This window comes from Thalassophryne amazonica, chromosome 16, assembly GCF_902500255.1.
Source record: "Thalassophryne amazonica chromosome 16, fThaAma1.1, whole genome shotgun sequence".
Lineage (NCBI taxonomy): Eukaryota > Metazoa > Chordata > Actinopteri > Batrachoidiformes > Batrachoididae > Thalassophryne > Thalassophryne amazonica.
The window spans coordinates 64,934,856-64,954,515 of NC_047118.1; the positions used below are offsets into that span (position 1 = coordinate 64,934,856).

The 19,660-nt window shown below is 41.4% G+C and overlaps 1 protein-coding gene across 2 annotated transcripts in view; it reads left to right on the forward strand.

The window, feature by feature from the left end:
• si:ch73-374l24.1 (protein kinase C alpha type) overlaps nucleotides 1-19,660 on the forward strand; it is a 520,295-nt gene that overhangs the window by 74,851 nt on the left and 425,784 nt on the right. The window lies entirely within an intron of this gene.

The window sequence follows — 19,660 nt, forward strand, 5'->3', positions numbered from 1 at the left end:
CAAATCCAACAAGACCAAGCATTGGCATGGATACCCACAGGCATGCGCTAGTATGATATACGAGGTCTATTAGAAAAGAAACCGACAGTTTTATTTTTTTTAAAAACTATATGGATTTGAATCACGTGTGATTACATCAGCCAAGCTTGAACCCTCGTGCGCATGCGTGAGTTTTTTCACGCCTGTCGGTGACGTCATTCGCCTGTGAGCACGCCTTGTGGAAGGAGTGGTCCAGCCCCCTCGTCGGATTTTCATTGTCTGAGAAGTTGCTGAGAGACTGGCGCTGTGCTTGATCAAAATTTTTTCAAAAACTGTGAGGCACATCCGAGCGGACACCATTCCAGAAATTCAGCTGGTTTTCTGTGAAAATTTCAACGGCTGATGAGAGATTTTGGATTGTTTCTATCGCTGTAAGGACTTCCCACGGAGCGAGACGTCGCGCAGCGCTCCGAGGCCACGTCGTCATCCTGTTTCAAGCTGAAAACCTCCAAATGTAAGCCTCTGTAGACCCAGGATGTCGTGAGAGAACAGAGAACTTTCAGAAGAGGTCGGAATCAGCAGTTTATCCGGACATTCCACTGTTAAAGGAGATTTTTTTAATGAAAGACGTGCGGACAGATTGGCGTGTCGGCTCGCAGCCAGCGCAGCGCGCCCTCCACAGGAACAACACCTCCGTGTTGATAACCATTTGTAAAATCCAGGCGGCTTTTGGTGGCTTTCAGTTGAGTGAGTATCTGAGAAATTGTTTAACAGCAGGGCATGTTCCAACTTGTTCCTAAGGCTTCCAACGGAGGTGTTTTTCCTGTGGTGGGCGCGCCGCGTCGGCTGCGAGCCGACACGCCAATCCGTCCGCACGTCTTTCATTAAAAAATCTCCTTTAACAGTGGAATGTCCAGATAAACTGCTGATTCCGACCTCTTCTGAAAGTTCTCTGTTCTCTCACGACGTCCTGGGTCCACAGAGGCTTAAATTTGGAGGTTGTCAGCTTGAAACAGGATGACGTCGTCGCCTCGGAGCGCTGCGCGACGACTCGCTCCGTGGGAAGTCCTTACTGCGATAGAAACAATCCAAAATCTCTCATCAGCCGTTAAAATTTTCACAGAAAACCAGCTGAATTTCTCGAATGGTGTCCACTCGGATGTGCCTCACAGTTTTTGAAAAAATTTTGATCAAGCACAGCGCCAGTCTCTCAGCAACTTCTCAGACAAAGGAATTCCGACGAGGGGGCTGGTCCACTCCTTCCACAAGGCGTGCTCACAGGCGAATGATGTCACCGACAGGCGTGAAAAACTCTTGCATGCCCACGAGGGTTCAAGCTTGGCTGATGTAATCACACGTGATTCAAATCCATATGGTTTTTTAAAAAAATAATAAGGTCGGATACTTTTCTAACAGACCTTGTATTTTTCAATATGACTGCGACAGATTGGCGTCTTGTCCAGGGTGTACCCTGCCTCATGCCGTATGACTACTGGAATAGACTCCAGCCCCCCGTGATTCTTAACTGGAGTAAGTGGGTATAGAAAATGGATGGATTTTTCAATATGTATGGAGCATTTTTAAATGTTGACTCCTGTGTAATCTATGCTCTATCTCCTGTGCTATAGTGCCCACTCTGGGATGGCTATCATACATTTTTTGTGTAGTGTATGGTATACTGGGGCTGGATTGTAAGTGTTGTTCACCATCCTTAAGTAGTATGGCAAACCTGCTTGACCCATGGACTAATACTATATGACAGTAGGACACTAGTGAGAAGTTCAGCAGATTTTGTGGTTGTGATCCATTTTTCATTGTTTTTGATCCATGTGCATCGCTTCAGAAATTGTGTAAATTAAACTGAAGTAAAAACTGCCACTGGATGCTGATGCGAACACACATGGTTGATCAGTATTCGTGTCTAGCACGGTGGTTGACGTGTTGATCTGGAGGGCTTGGAGCTGTTCCTTTATTACAATAAGGACTTCAGACTCTGATACTTGAAACAGGTTGATAGATAAAGCCTCAATTCTGCAATGAAGGAAAATTTACCTTAATTACCTTGTGCTGGAGTGGGTTAACCATCCCAGGCAGCTTGTGTGGGTAAGAACTCAAAAACAATAAATCCTGTCGTCTTCTAACTCATCAAATAAAGAACAGCACATAATGAAGATAAACTGATTAGTTCCTGATAAACTTTGCCACCCTCAATCAATCCTAAAACTTTTTTCTTGTTTTTGCCAATATAATATCTTAGAAATGTGACACCTGTTGCCCAACGTGTCACATATTTACATTTGGACAGTGTCCCCTTGTATCACTATGTGAGAGTTAGGTTACCCCTTTGTGTAATTTGTGACACCTTTGTTTTTTTTTTTCTTTTTTTTAATAGCAGCGTCATCTCTCTCTGATAACAGAACTACAGTATCGGCTTGACTTCCACGTAATCAGGGAACATTCATCTACACTCAACAAAAATATAAACGCAACACTTTTGGTTTTGCTCCCATTTTGTATGAGATGAACTAAAAGATCTAAAACCTTTTCCACATACACAATATCACCATTTCCCTCAAATATTGTTCACAAACCAGTCTAAATCTGTGATAGTGAGCACTTCTCCTTTGCTGAGATAATCCATCCCACCTCACAGGTGTGCCATATCAAGATGCTGATTAGACACCATGATTAGTGCACAGGTGTGCCTTAGACTGCCCACAATAAAAGGCCACTCTGAAAGGTGCAGTTTTATCACACAGCACATTGCCACAGATGTCGCAAGATTTGAGGGAGCGTGCAATTGGCATGCTGACAGCAGGAATGTCAACCAGAGCTGTTGCTCGTGTATTGAATGTTCATTTCTCTACCATAAGCCGTCTCCAAAGGCGTTTCAGAGAATTTGGCAGTACATCCAACCAGCCTCACAACCGCAGACCACGTGTAACCAGCCCAGGACCTCCACATCCAGCATGTTCACCTCCAAGATCGTCTGAGACCAGCCACTCGGACAGCTGCTGAAACAATCGGTTTGCATAACCAAAGAATTTCTGCACAAACTGTCAGAAACCGTCTCAGGGAAGCTCATCTGCATGCTCATCGTCCTCATCGGGGTCTCGACCTGACTCCAGTTCGTCGTCGTAACCAACTTGAGTGGGCAAATGCTCACATTCGCTGGCGTTTGGCACGTTGGAGAGGTGTTCTCTTCACGGATGAATCCCGGTTCACACTGTCCAGGGCAGATGGCAGACAGCGTGTGTGGCGTTGTGTGGGTAAGCGGTTTTCTGATGTCAAAGTTGTGGATCGAGTGGCCCATGGTGGCGGTGGGGTTATGGTATGGGCAGGCGTCTGTTATGGACGAAGAACACAGGTGCATTTTATTGATGGCATTTTGAATCTTGATCATTTTGGATCCTGAGGCCCATTGTTGTGCCATACATCCAAGAACATCACCTCATGTTGCAGCAGGATAATGCACGGCCCCATGTTGCAAGGATCTGTACACAATTCTTGGAAGCTGAAAAACGTCCCAGTTGTTGCATGGCTGGCATACTCACCGGACATGTCACCCATTGAGCATGTTTGGGATGCTCTGGACCGGCTTATACGACAGCGTGTACCAGTTCCTGCCAATATCCTGCAACTTCGCACAGCCATTGAAGAGGAGTGGACCAACATTCCACAGGCCACAATTGACAACCTGATCAACTCTATGCGAAGGAGATGTGTTGCACTGCATGAGGCAAATGGTGGTCACACCAGATACTGACTGGTATCCCCCCCCCCAATAAAACAAAACTGCACCTTTCAGAGTGGCCTTTTATTGTGGACAGTCTACGGCACACCTGTGCACTAATCATGGTGTCTAATCAGCATCTTGATATGGCACACCTGTGAGGTGGGATGGATTATCTCAGCAAAGGAGAAGTGCTCACTATCACAGATTTAGACTGGTTTGTGAACAATATTTGAGGGAAATGGTGATATTGTGTATGTGGAAAAAGTTTTAGATCTTTGAGTTCATCTCATACAAAATGGGAGCAAAACCAAAAGTGTTGCGTTTATATTTTTGTTGAGTGTATGTTTGGGTTAGGGCCATGGTCACAGTTAGGGTTAGGGTTTGCATTTACCTTCATGTCAATAAATGACATGAAGGGGTGACCCAACTCGTGACATAGTAGCATCCAATCAAAAAACAAAACAACACAGATTTTGCATCAAACTGTGATGAGTTGTTTTGATTTTATTATGATAGGTTATGAACAGCTGTGGTAATTGTGAGATAAACTCACAACTGCAGGAAGAAACATAATGCCGAGTACATGAGCAAAGTACTGGCTGGAATTAACTGCACTGCTTTGAAACATTTTGACACCTTAGAAACCCCTGTGGGTTAAACATTCTTCTGGAGTTGGTATGAAATGGAAGTAGCCAGGTGCTGTGCTGCTGCTTGGTGAACACTGGCACCTGCTGGACAGTTCAGGAATGTGCAGCCATATCAAGTTATGTATTTCATATTTGAAGGCTACAGTCAGTAATGCACATTATGCTTATGTCTGTCAATCTATATGAAAAAACCCAAATGAGATGATTTATCTTGATGTGCTGCACGTTTCTGCAGATGGAATGATCATCAGTCACATAACTGGGGAACTGATTGGCAGTCTGCAATCTGATTTCTATTGAATGTATTTTCTCTCTCCCTTGTGAATTTAGATTAGCCTTAACTAGGCTTTCTTGTCTAACTTGAATAACTTGAATGCTAAAGTAAACATGATGAATTTGTGTTGTTTCAGTCCATTGAACAGATTTGTGGCCTCTGCTTTTACAGCATTCTCACCTTGTGTTCTTTCAATTTTGTGAAAGTGAAATGGAGGCTGTCAACCAGTGGAGCTCTTTAATTGAAGGTTTTGTGATGTTCCCCTTTCTCGTCTTTCCCAGCCTCCCTGCACTGTTCATGGCAAATATAGCAGCAGGCACAACAGGGGAGCATTGGCTTTTTGCTGCCATGTTTATTTTTTTTTCTGTCAGTGGTTTGTGTGTGTGCTTGTGTGTGCATGTGTGTGTGGATCGGAAAAAAACTGTATTCTTTGAGTCCCAATTTTTGCCTCTAGAGTCGTCTATCTCCCCCACTACCACCACCACAAAAAAATTGTGTATTTCTCTGATGTACCTATTTTTAATGGAGTCATGTCCCAGTTAGTATTAACAAAAATATTTTCCTTCCCTTTGTCCGTTATGTAAATTTTTGCAGTCTCATCTCATTCTGTAAATAGTGCTGTAGAATGATAAGAAAAGCTAAAAGCTAGTCGCGTATATTTGAAAGGTCCAGCTGCTGTTTTTAGAGTGACTGCATCAAAATGAACCGTTATCACTTAAAATTGAGTCATCACAACGCAACATCACACTTATGGAAACAATTAATCCGTGGCTCCGTTAATAATGTTAGAAGTTACATTCTGGGATGTTTTCCTCAATCTTACATAAATGCTGTCGGAAACACTCGGAAATGTTATGATTCTCGTGCGACATGTCCTGTAAAACATCGAAGAATGGAAATAATGCACGTTGCTATCCAGCACCAAAATGTCAAAGAATGAACGTGTGTCTTGATACCTGAAGAATTTCGATTTCCATTGTGCCGTTTCCTTCATAAAAGCCTTCCTGTTCATTGTCGCAGGGGCTGCAGCATTGTTGTTAACCTCTGATATGATCAACCTGGTCTCATGGTAAGTCATGATTCAACAGCATACATTAATCTGTTGGTTCATGATAGTGTGACAAAAAGCGCCTCATTTTCGTCATGGCAGCACAAGTTCATTTTAATTCATTCCGTGATGGCTGCATGAAATTAAAAGTGAAGCGGGAGGGAGTCGGGGATGGTTATGGTTAGGATGGGGGAAAGGAGTAGGGTTAGGTTATGGTTAAGGTTAGGGTTGGGGGTAGGAGTAAGGTTAGTAATAGTGAGTTTAAAAAACACTGTCACGAAAATTTGAATCATTTCGTGACGGGAGCACAAAAAAAAAAAAACATGAGACTGGTCTGGATATGATCGATCTCACAGCAGACAGCGGCGATCAAGTCGGCTGTGCTCCTGCCTTGGCCTCCGTGGCATTTGACGCTGGTGCGCCTTCTCCCCAGATGGACTGGTGATCGCAGCACCCCGCAGGCTGTGGAAACCATCAAGGCGAAACAAAAAATGCAGAGATTGTCCTCTGATCATCGGGCTTCATGTAACGCTTGTGTTTTGTCATGGTTTGTGTCATCTGGATGTAAACAGGATGAAGTAAAGAGCTGAAGTTGTTTATGTGAAATTTATCTGTAAAAATGGGTTTGCGTGCGGTGAGATTCCCACCAAGTCTCGCGCTAAACATAGTGAGATGACGCCACAGTATAGCAGCGCTGGATGGCAGTATAACGGTACAGCGCCGTTATTCCATTGTCTGGGGTGAACCCTGGTAACCATCTGTTCATTAGTATGTAATTACAGTGAATCAGTGTGTTTTCATGAGTCCCCTCATGAAGGCCGCCATGTTGCACCAACATATTGAGTCAGTATTCAAAATGGGAGATAATTACTCCACCTTTTGCATTTCTCAGTGTGGCTGGAAGACTGAAGAGAAAAGAAGAGGGATCAGTGGTTGCTCCCCTGTACACTGTCTACTGGTTGCTTATGCAGGCCAACAAGTTTGTGTACCATTATTTTTGTGAAATGGAGGATCATACATATTGCTTATCACCAGAGATGGCAAGGGATTATGAATCCCTGTCGATAAACAAGCAAAATCATTAAGGGAAACAAAGTCATAACAAACAAGGGTATAATGCATTCTACGACATCGCCGCTAAATCCTGCACACTGTAGCTTTAAACATACAAGTACGTATGCATGTTTGAGCTTGGATACTTTTTTTCTCACACGGATTTATTGAAAGTCAGCTGTGTCAGTACACTGTAAAATATAATAACTTGACTTTACTAAAAAAACATATGCAAACTTGCTGCCTTAAAAAAGTAATTTTGTTGGCTTAAATGTATCAGATTTGATTAACTTAATTATTGCGAGTGTGCAGTACTCAAATTAATTGAAATAATTGGATAATAGTTACTTGTTCATTTTGATTTAGCAATGCTCAAATAAACTTAAAAACCTAGATTATAGTAATTTGTTTATTTTGAGTTTGCAGTACTGAAATAAGTTAGATTACAGTAACGTATTTGATGTGAGCATCCAGTACTCAAGTGACTGCTTAATTCTCTTTAGTTTTGTTCACTCATCATATTCAGGTCAACTTAATTTTCTTGAAGCTACAGCTGAAGCTACAGCTAACTGCTAACTTTTAGTACTGACTCCGGTACACTGTCAGCTACTGACAAGCCAGTTTTGCGTTTAAGCACCGCCAACGTATCTGAGTAAAAACAAAGGCGATCACAAACCCATCACAAACAACGAGCCAGAGCTCCTGCTTTTGAGCGCTCTGCCCACTGCTGTAAGGAAGAGTCATTTACTTTCAACATGGAACAGCAGAGACATGTCGCAGAAGACATTAAAAGTAAAGCAGTTTTGACTTATGGTTTTGATTTATAAACCAAACTAATTCTGGACAGTTTATCAACGATGAGTGAAAAACAGGTTGGAAAGAGCACTGGTACTCCAAACATTGGCTCACCATGGGTGTGTGCGGGTGGGAATGCGCTGAGTGAATGAGGTAGATCTGCACATGTCTGCAAGAATGCCCAAAGGACACTGGGTACGAAAAATAAAATTTTCTAATTTGGCTTAAATGGAATACATCAAGTAAAGCATGTCTTCCAATCTCAAAGTTGTTGTTGTTGTTGCCGTACATTTGCCTGCTCCCGTTTTATGTACTACTTACTTATTTAGAATGAGCGTTCATAGCAGGTTGATGAAAAGTGAGTTTGGTTAACTTAACATAGTTAATTAATTTCCATGTTAGCATTTACAGTGTAGATATACAGTTTAAACTGCAAAGTTATGTTTTATTTAACTTATGGCATATAACCAAGTTGACATTAATAATTGCTCTGATTTTATTCAGAATTTTCTCAGTGTTAATTTGCTATCATTTTGTACTGTAATACAGTTTATAAGTAAGTAGAGCTTTGGATAGATGTCTCTGCTAATGATACTAAGTTGTTATGTTTCCATATGGAGGGAAGTTTAAAAGGCGTATCTCACTCCAGTCAACACTATTTAAAAAAATGATATACCAGATTATAAATAATTTCTTCCAACTCTTTAACTTGTGCGGACACCGATCTGTTCAAAATAAATATAATGCAATGCTAAAATACCCTTGGCCATATACATATTGTCTTCTATATAAGTTGCAGTTGTTTAATTGGTATCCCAGTGCAAACTATGTACCTGTAATTTGATGGATTCTTCCATGGCCTAATATGCATCTGTGTTGAAAATTTAGTCAAAATCTGTGCAGTAGTTTTGATGTAGTCCTGCTAACAGTAATTCTTCAAAGTGTATATAAAGTGAAACTTGATCCAGAGTCCAGATCCGGATCACCTCCAAAATTGAATGGGTTCTTCCATGGCCTAATATGTGTCTGTGGTAAAAATTTCATCAAAATCCATGCAGTAGTTTTGACGTAATCCTGCTAACAGACAGACAGACAAATAAATAAACAGCAATGATTTTATTGCGTCCTTGGCGGACGTAATTATGAGCGGTTGAGGTTACAGGGGCAGGGCAATGACATCATTTCATAGAGGTTCTATAAATCAGTTCTTCTTTTCTGCTGGACACAGTCCTGGATGTCACAGGTGGTCAACAATGAATGCAAAAATGCTTTAAGCTGTCAATTTCAGTTTAAACAGAGCTAAATCATCATAATCCATGTGCTTTCTGCTGTTTTGAGCTGTTGTGTTGGAACCAAGATCCCACAATGCAATGGGAAGCTCAAGATGTTTACATCGCTCTATGCTATCCTAGTTTCTTCACACACTTTAATTAATTCTGGAGTTTTTTCCTCACTACTGTTGCCAATGTGCTTGCTCGGGGGGTGGGTGACGTGAGGCCTTAGCCATGTGAAGTGCCTTGGGGCAACTATGTTGTGATTTGGTGTTTTATATAAATAAACTAGTTGAGTTACCTGTTCTACACATGGATAATAGAGAAGAATTTTAGCCAGGTCATTGTATATTTCATCTCACTTTAGTTAAGGTGTAGTAAGTTGCATTGCATTGTGTGTATGTTGTCATCATTGATTTTCATTGAGCAATTTGTGACATTCATGAGAACCAAATGAATGATGATGAAAAGGTGATAGCATGTCATATCACTGTAGTGCTCTGGCTGTCAACCTAAGGGCCTCAGTGACCTCCCCCTTGGTTCCCCCAGTCACCATAGCAAGTTTGGTGTAGATTGCTTAATTACTGTGGCTGTTCATAGCGAACACACACACACACACACACACACACACACACACACACACACACACACACACACACACACACACACACACACACACACACACACACACACACACACACACACAGTCAGTTTTGGATACTAGATAAATTGAGTTTAATTATTTTATTAATTTAATCAGTGGTGGTTCTAGACTGAATTACTCCCCGGATGGGACTCTCCCCCCCCCCATTTTTTTTTTTTTTTTTTTTTGCACAAACAGCCATTTATTATTATATAATGGCTGAGTGCATCCTTGTCATTTGATTGGTGGGTTGTATATTACGTGACATGGATTGTCCATATTATTATTGTGTTTCATTGACCGTGCAATAGTTCTTTTTTAGCGTGCAATTTTGTGCTATTTGAAATTTGCTATGGCACACACTGACCGCCACATGCGCTCACACTACTGGGAGCTGTGTTTTGCTAAACATAACTGCGTTTGTTTTGCTGATGGACGACAATTTGAAGGAGCTCATTGACTGTGGTAATTCTTCTAACGCACACACACACACACAAAAAAAACAAAAAACAAATTGACTCCACTGTACGCCATCTGGAGGCATGACGAGCTGTTAGGAAAAAGCTGACAAGCTGACATGATTTTTCGCTGGACTAAGGATAGGGATCTGGTCTAAACATCTAAAGGAAATCTTGTGTACCAGTGCTGGAATCAAATTCCTGCAAGTGTCAAGGCACCTTTAGTTATGACTGGTTAAACTATGCTTTGTCACAAAGTAGAGTTGTAGCAAATCGTCTTTGAAACTGTCTACAGATATGAAAATTCCATTGGCTTATTACTGGGCCCAACATTAACTCAAATGATGGATATAAACAATAACTGAACTTGTAACAGCTTTGTTATAAAGTACAATATTCTGGTGAAATTAGATTTCATATTTGTTCAAACCGAATTATTGTTGTATAAGCATAGCAAGCATTTGAGCAAGAAGGCTGACACATGTAATAGTTATTCCACCAACTAACATTAGCCCTTTATTCATGACACGGATACTGTAATCATACCTTCATCCTTTGCTCGTTTCTCCTCTTCTTCTTTTCTTTTTTTTTTCCTAAATTGGGCACCTGATGCCTTTGACCTTTTTCTGTCCATCTCTGTTTATTTGGCACTCAGTAATCAATAGATTTTCCATCTCCCCCCCCACTCACTCACTCACAACCAGAAGTCAGTAGTAAACCACGTCACCTGGGTGATCACATAATCGTTTTGTATCATATGGTGTCAGATTAGTGACAAAAGTACTCACGTGATAAAACATGCATTTGGGCATATTATATTATTTCACACACATAGATATTAACTGCAAACACGCAAATTATCTCTGAGAACCACTGGTCTAGACCAAACCCATTCATCAACAGCATAAGCCTGACACTTTGCTGTACAGGGGAGAAAAGGTTATTTGGAGGCAATTTAAGAAATATTCTGATTGATAAATATTTGAACATGATGAATGCATATTTTACATGTTAAAAATCAAACATTTTTATGATTGATCTCTTAATTACTTTTTTAATTGAGAGATTATTGAAAACAGGTGTGTTTGTTTTTTTACTTGGTGGAGAAAAAAAAATCCTCTTGTGAGGAGAAACATGATTTTTGGATCATATTGACGTGAAATTCAAACATTGATGCTTTCAGAAATTCCTGTCCCCAAAACTAAGCAAACACAGAATATTGTTTCCATTCTATGACATTTTGTGAAAAGTGCAACATCCAAAATGTGTTTGAACTAAAAGTTCAAATGTCGGCTGAGTGACACCGCACAGTCAGGGTGTGTTCCAGTGCAGCGAAAAGGTTTTACTCTCTGCTACTTCGTTAGATTACAACACGGCTGTTCTATTATTTCTTCATTTGTATATTTGTTCAAGCAGCATGTCGTGGAAGAAAAATTCCTCAGTTGCAAGATGTGCAGCAGTCCTCATAGGGGAAGAAAGACTTTGCTTTTGAACTTTCAGATGGTGACAAAGGGTTACGTTTTTGGAGGTGGTTTCATGAGACAAGCCAGAAAGGACTTTTCCAGACAAATAAATGGACTCCAGGTAGTGTAGCTCTCGTACATAACAACTGTTTTCCACACCACAAATTTTACAATAGCGCATCCCTGCAGAGACGTTTGCAGGCGTTTCACAGATCACCACCATGACAGGTCGCAACAGTGAGTGTTTGCATGGACAGAGCCAATCCCACTGGAACATTGTGACAGCAGATAAATGTAGGTTGTAAGAGTGGCTCTTCAGAGGCAGCTGGTACAGTAAAGTGGTGGGTGTAATTGCACCTGAAACCGGGGTTAAACACATATGCATTCAGTACATCCACCAAATCAGCCTGCTGCAGAGAGCAGTTAACACACAAAACACTTATCCTGTTGGCCCTGCAGGCTTTTACCGCCTCTTTGTGTGCCCACAATTCATGCTTCATCTCAGTAAATCTCATTTATCAAACAGGAAATTCCTTAATTTACCAGAGAACATCCATCCAGTATTCATAAAAAATAATAATAACTAGAAGCTCACGCTTTATGCCAAGCTTTGCCAAATTTGCTATGTCACAACAGGCAGCAAAAACTAAATAAAAACTAATTAAAATCCCAGATCCCTCCCAGATGGTTTTGTTGTCACAAATCAAACCTTCTGTCCTGTTAATATCAAGCTTTTGCTGTTTTATAAATTACTCAGCTTTCATTGGGAAATTTCTCATTTTATTTTTTTTTTTTCTATTTTAACTTCCTGCTGTAACTGTTGGATCAAGGTGTGTGTGTGTGTGTGTGTGTGTGTGTGTGTGTGTGTGTGTGTGTGTGTGTGTGTGTGTGTGTGTGTGTATATATATATTGCTAGTAATTAGGAATGTACAACTGAGGCCATAAAATTGCATACATCTTGGCAAACAAATGTTACATACAATTTTCCCCAAATCCACATATTTAATGTTGCCTTACTTGTTGCCTTACCTGTATTTAAGGCCTGCCATATTTGCCAAAAATGTTTGGATGCTAAAGCATTTACCACTTTGTAATGTTGACATTCCTTTTCACTTGAAAGACACACTTGATAGACATTTTAACATTGAGGATACCAAGTGATGAAGTATTTCTGGTGTAATTTTGTCCCATTTTTCTTGCAAACATCTTAAGGTGTGCAACAGTATGAGACCATTATTGTTTTTTATTTCAAAATTCTTCTCACGTTCTCTTTTGGGGACAGGTCAGGACTGCTGACATTCTGATCATGTGCAACCAATGTACTTCCTTTTTTCAGTGTGTAGGCTCAGACATCTCTCTCAGAAGGCTTGAAGTGTATATCACAGCTCTGTAGTTGTGTTTCAAAGGACAGGGTGAGAATTGGAATCTTTTGCATTTCAGTTTCACTGACATAATTGTGCCTGTTCATTAAAAATGCTGAATTATTTAGCACGTGCGGCAAATACTGTCTGATCTCTGCACTGTTTCTCAAGTTACTCCAAAAACTGTCACGAATGCCTCATATGATGTGTGCCTGCTTGTGCATCTATTAGGTTTACTCAGATCAATAAAAAAGCTGCTTGATTGCATTGAAGTTGATTGTTTGCCCTTCTGACCTCGCTGCTCTTAAAGCTACAGTGTGTAGGATTTAGTGTCATGTAGTGGTGAGGTTGCAGACTGCATTATGCCATCACCCGTCATGATTTTGTTTCCCTTCTTATATTTTAGTTTCTTTGGTGACAGGGATTCGTGCTCTCTCGCCTTCTCTTGTGACAAGCAATATGCATGATCCCATATCTTACAAAAATGAGGGTTCTCATACTTAGCCTGCACAAGCAACCAGCAGACAGTGTATAGGAGACCAACTGTTTATGTTTCTTTCTTCTTCAGTCTTCTGGCCGCGTTTATGAAAACTTATCGATTCATTGTTGCAGCTAACTATACACGAATGAACAGGTGGTTATGAATGCTAAAATCTATTTCTGCTAATACACGCCTTTAAATCCTACACACTGTAGCTTTAAAGTCCACATAGTGACAAAACCCTTGGTGAAAATAAGGACATTGAACTGAAGTGAACGACAAAGTGTTAGCTAGGAAAACAAAGCAAAAAATAAAATCAAATAGCAGGGGGTGGCGTAGGAGTGAGCAGGTGCTAATTGAAGGCATCTTGCAGAATGCAGCCGCAGCCGCTGCCTTTGGATTTTGTCTCTTTTATCCTTTTCCAAATGGTTTGAGTGCTTGATAAGCTGATGAACCACTCCGCACAAGTTTGGACGCAGGCTTGCGTGATTTAACTAGGCCAATTAGCCAAGCACAGAGGTGCCTGATGACGAGACGTGTGTTATTAATCAGTCATAAAAGAGCTGCTGCACAACACTGTCGCTCACTGCTGTGCTTCATACAATCTCCAGATTTTCTGGCTCAAGCCTCCTGACCTGAATTCAGCGTGATGGTTTCTCTCGGCCTCAGATTCTTCACTCGTGCTGAACACATGAGACAGGCCTGTAAAAGAACAGCGACATTTGCTGAGTGCAGTGTGGATTTCATGACAAGATGTGTTCATTGTGTGTGCTTTTATTTGTGTATTGATGGCAGAAACGATGACGAATCACTCAAGATGTCAGTTTCACAGGTTGCAAATGTGCACCGTTACAGTGCGCATTCTAGTAGAAAACGGCATTTGTCTGGATGAGGACACCTGACACTTGTCATAGTGAAGGAGCAGTGTGCATCTTTGTGTGTCTGTGTGCATCTTTGCGTGTATGTGTGTGTGTGCGCGCACGCGAGTCCTCTCAGTGACACTTCAGTCCAGTCTGCTCTTGCCTTTTTGGCTGCTGTTCTGCAGCCTCAGCTGACCCTGGATCACTTTCAAAAGGAAAACGACTGAAGCTCTTCTATCTAGTCTTTGTTTCTTGCACCAGATTCAGGCTCAGTTCTCCTTTTCAACTTTTTGACTGTTTTATTTGTAAACTTATTTATTTTAATTATCCCTCTATGGATTTTTCCATGCATCTGTTTATTGGTGTGTCAGTGGAATTAATAAAAAATGAAAGAACAGATTTTTTGAAACCCAAAGGTTGGGTCTCAAAAAAGATTTTGGGTCTTATCTTAGTCTAAAGCATAGTTTCCCAAACTGTGGTGCACCCCTGGGGGTGTGCAGATTGTCACTGGGGGAGGGGGAGCATGAGAATATGTGTAATGTCAGAAAAGAAAAACAAAAACACACAAACAAAAAAGCAACAAAAAAAACATGATTTTTTTTTTTTTTTTTTAATGAAAGTTATAAAATAACATTTCAATTCACTGCTGTGCAAAGAATGCATACACTTGTTAACCGGATATGCAACTGCCTTGTGTGGTATTATGTGGTCCAGTTATCCAGTAAGCAGTACCAGTAGTTAGTTTGACCTGTTGCAAACCAAAAATGTTAAACTGGTTAAAACCTGGAAACCTCTCATGCAGAGATGTCAGATATCAGTTGGACATCAGCAAGGAGGGAGGAGATGATTGTGAGAATGGATCGGCGATTATGTCAAGGCTGGAACCAGGTGAGGTGGATTCAGTTGCAGTGAGGCAGCTGGATAAGTGGTGAAATGGTTTATTACAATTTTGAAGTGAAGTAATGGCAGCAGCACCTCAGACAGAGAGAAAGAGAGCAGAATCAGTCGGGCGGCAGCACTGAAAGCATTAGTTCCCAGCAGTACACTAACACAGAACCGCAGAAGTTACTAATGTGGGCTCCTGCAGCTCACCCTTTGCTTCACTAACAGCATTGAGGCTGAGACGTGTTTCATTGTTAATAATGCAGTTTGAAAGGAGAGGAAAAATGTTTGATACAACGCAAATACACTAGCCATAGAAAAGACTGACTGACTGAAAATCTTTTAATAACTGAAATGTGACCTTGCACAGTTTTGCACAACTCTGGTTATTGGTTATTGTTATTGGGGGGTGTGTGACATACAGTGTTTGGGAACCACTGGTCTAATGGAAATGGCATGTAACCTGTGGTTTGGGAAGTTTCCGGGTAATTTTTTTATCTAGAGGTTGTGCAACCAGAGAGTAAAGTCGGGTGCTGGATGAAAAGTGGTTGTCTTTATCCTTTTCATTCGTCATAGGTGTGTTAAGAGCATAACGTGATATCAACTTGTCATTTTCTTTAAGACGAAGTGCATCAGGTGCACAGCGCTGTTTTATTCAAAATCGACACAAGTGAGAGCTTTGCTGGTGATGGAGACATAAAGCTGGACATGTAGTGACTGTTGTGACTATTGTTGTTTTCAGTTTGAGTCTGTGTACAAACAGGGTGTGTGTGTGTGTGTGTGTGTGTGTGTGTGTGTGTGTGTGTGTGTGTGTGTGTGTGTGTGTGTGTGTGTGTGTGTGTGTGTGTGTGTGTGTGTGCGTGCGTGTGCGTGTGCATGTGTGCATGCATGTCCAGAAACATTCTTATATGTGGTGTGCCTGAATGGTGCACCCTTTAAATAATACATATGCACTAAGCCCAGTTTTACACCTGATATTTGCTGGTCTATGGTGCAAATGTCCAGGGACCTCGCCTCACCTCACCTCATTTTCATACAAACACACCCACGGGGCACACACATGAGTACAACCCCTGGCAATAATTATGGAATCACCGGCCTCGGAGGATGTTCATTCAGTTGTTTAATTTTGTAGAAAAAAAGCAGATCACAGACATGACACAAAACTAAAGTCATTTCAAATGGCAACTTTCTGGCTTTAAGAAACACTATAAGAAATCAGGAAAAAAAAATTGTGGCAGTCAGTAATGGTTACTTTTTTAGACCAAATAGAGGGAAAAAATATGGAATCACTCAATTCTGAGGAATAAATTATGGAATCACCCTGTAAATTTTCATCCCCAAAACTAACACCTGCATCAAATCAGATCTGCTTGTTAGTCTGCATCTAAAAAGGAGTGATCACACCTTGGAGAGCTGTTGCACCAAGTGGACTGACATGAATCATGGCTCCAACACGAGAGATGTCAATTGAAACAAAGGAGAGGATTATCAAACTCTTAAAAGAGGGTAAATCATCATGCAATGTTGCAAAAGATGTTGGTTGTTCACAGTCAGCTGTGTCTAAACTCTGTACCAAATACAAACAACATGGGAAGGTTGTTAAAGGCAAACATACTGGTAGACCAAGGAAGACAGCAAAGCGTCAAGACAGAAAACTTAAAGCAATATGTCTCAAAAATCGAAAACAAACAACAGAACAAATGAGGAACGAATGGGAGGAAACTGGAGTCAACGTCTGTGACCGAACTGTAAGAAACCGTCTAAAGGAAATGGGATTTACATACAGAAAAGCTAAATGAAAGCCATCATTAACACCTAAACAGAAAAAAACAAGGTTACAGTGGGCTAAGGAAAAGCAATCATGGACTGTGGATGACTGGATGAAAGTCATATTCAGTGATGAATCTCGAATCTGCATTGGGCAAGGTGATGATGCTGGAACTTTTGTTTGGTGCCGTTCCAATGAGATTTATAAAGATGACTGCCTGAAGAGAACATGTAAATTTCCACAGTCATTGATGATATGGGGCTGCATGTCAGGTAAAGGCACTGGGGAGATGGCTGTCATTACAAATATTGTTCACAAACCAGTCTAAATCTGTGATAGTGAGCACTTCTCCTTTGCTGAGATAATCCATCCCACCTCACAGGTGTGCCATACCAAGATGCTGATTAGACACCATGTGTGACGTCTAAGACACCAGGTGTGCCTTAGACTGCCCACAATAAAAGGCCACTCTGAAAGGTGCAGTTTTATCACACAGCACAATGCCACAGATGTCACAAGATTTGAGGGAGCGTGCAATTGGCATGCTGACAGCAGGAATGTCAACCAGAGCTGTTGCTCGTGTATTGAATGTTCATGTCTCTACCATAAGCCGTCTCCAAAGTCGTTTCAGAGAATTTGGCAGTACATCCAACCAGCCTCACAACCGCAGACCACGTGTAACCACACCAGCCCAGGACCTCCACATCCAGCATGTTCACCTCCAAGATCGTCTGAGACCAGCCACTCGGACAGCTGCTGGAACAATCGGTTTGCATAACCAAAGAATTTCTGCACAAACTGTCAGAAACCGTCTCAGGGAAGCTCATCTGCATGCTCGTCATCCTCATCGGGGTCTCGACCTGACTCCAGTTCATCGTCGTGACCGACTTGAGTGGGCAGATGCTCACATTCGCTGGTGTTTGGCACGTTGGAGAGGTGTTCTCTTCTCGGATGATGCGAAGGAGATGTGTTGCACTGCATGAGGCAAATGGTGGTCCCACCAGATACTGACTGGTATCCCCCCCAGTAAAACAAAACTGCACCTTTCAGAGTGGCCTTTTATTGTGGACAGTCTAAGGCACACCTGTGCACTAATCATGGTGTCTAATCAGCATCTTGATATGGCACACCTGTGAGGTGGGATGGATTATCACAGCAAAGGAGAAGTGCTCACTATCACAGATTTAGACTGGTTTGTGAACAATATTTGAGGGAAATGGTGATATTGTGTATGTGGAAAAAGTTTTAGATCTTTGAGTTCATCTCATACAAAATGGGAGCAAAACCAAAAGTGTTGCGTTTATATTTTTGTTGAGTATATATCAGTTACAAAACCAAAAGGATTGTAAAGTTGACCCCCTTTCAGTTTTACACAATGTTTTGGGGATGAAATGTTAAATCTTAATTAAATTTTAATTGTTGTTCGCCCTCTAATTTTTCCCCTCTGACTTCTTAATCTTTTCAGAAAAACTGAGTTGAACTTTAAAGTCCTTACTTTTTTTAGCTTTCTGCAAATAAAACTCATTCATTAAAGTGTAGGTGACACCAAAAATGTGCACAAATTGTTGGGAAAGTGTAAGTACACGGACCCACAACAGGGGGCGCAAATGAACGGACAATAGAATAGGTCAAATAACAACACTTTACTGTTGCGAACGTGCACAACAAACACAACAGATTCCACAATAGATCAAAGGTCAAATTAGAAGGTGTCGTGTGGGCAGGCTCGAAGATAGGAGACGCCTGTCCAAAGCAGAACCGGAACCACACGATTTCCTCCGCCACCAGAACCCGGGAATACTGGAGCCGCCAAGTCCCGAACTCCCAGGTGGCCACTGCCTCCGCGTGTCGGACCTGGTACTGCTGGCGAGGAACAAAAACACAATTAAACGTGGGTGCGTCTGCACCCAGCAATCTGCACGGCAGGGAAGCTACCTCCACCTCTCGTTGGAGAAAAAGTCTGTTATCACTCACAAAAATCACAACAAAAAGGCTTTCTATCAAGCAGTCAGGCTGAGGATATTACCTTTCAGGTAGAACGATATCTCGGCAAAGAGGTGGAGATGACGTCTTGCTGATATACCGATGCAGATCAGATGAGTGGTGACAGCTGTCACAGGTGATGAGTGTCAGCTGTCACCCCGGCTGTTCCTGTGAGGCGGCAGCGCCCTCTGGTGCCTGGAGCCCGCACTCCAGGCAGGGTGCCCTCTGGTGGTGGTGGGCCAGCAGTACCTCCTCTTCAGCAGCCCACACAACACAAATAACCACTAAAAATGATGAAATGTTGATATATTAAAAAATCCTGAACAATAAAAGTCAATGATAAGTGCACAGGTGAAGGATAAACAACAGCTGTCTGAATCCTGCGCTCTATTTCAGCCCTCAGCTGCAGCCATATTGTTGCTATGTTATCACCGGAACAGCACCTGCTGATTCAAGCCCAAATCAATTGTAAACACGGCGGAATTCGAGCTGTTTTCGGATGATATTTTTGTTCTAGTGTGGAGCTTTTTTAAGTCTAGTCTGAAGGTGTTTTTGAAGAAGTTGTGGAGGACACAGCCTTATGGTTTTGAGCCTTATTTAGATGACAATGAGGGAGAAGAAACTTTGGAGGAAAACCTTCAGTCTGACAATAGTGACGATATTGCCAGAGTTCAGAACACAGAATGGTGATTATAAAATAAATAAATAAATACTGCAGGTGATTTTGGCATGCGGGTGGAGGTAATACTTTTTTGCCAGCTCTTTGGTCTAATCAACTGATTAAAAAATAGTTTTACTATCTGTGACATCAGAAAAAAAATGATGGTGTGGATTTTTTTATTTATGTTTTTTGTCTGAGAAACGGGTACATTCAAATCTGAAAAATGTCACGAGGGACTGAAAATATTGGCTATTTTTAAAATAAATTTTGTTTCCTTCTTGAATACAGTTACTG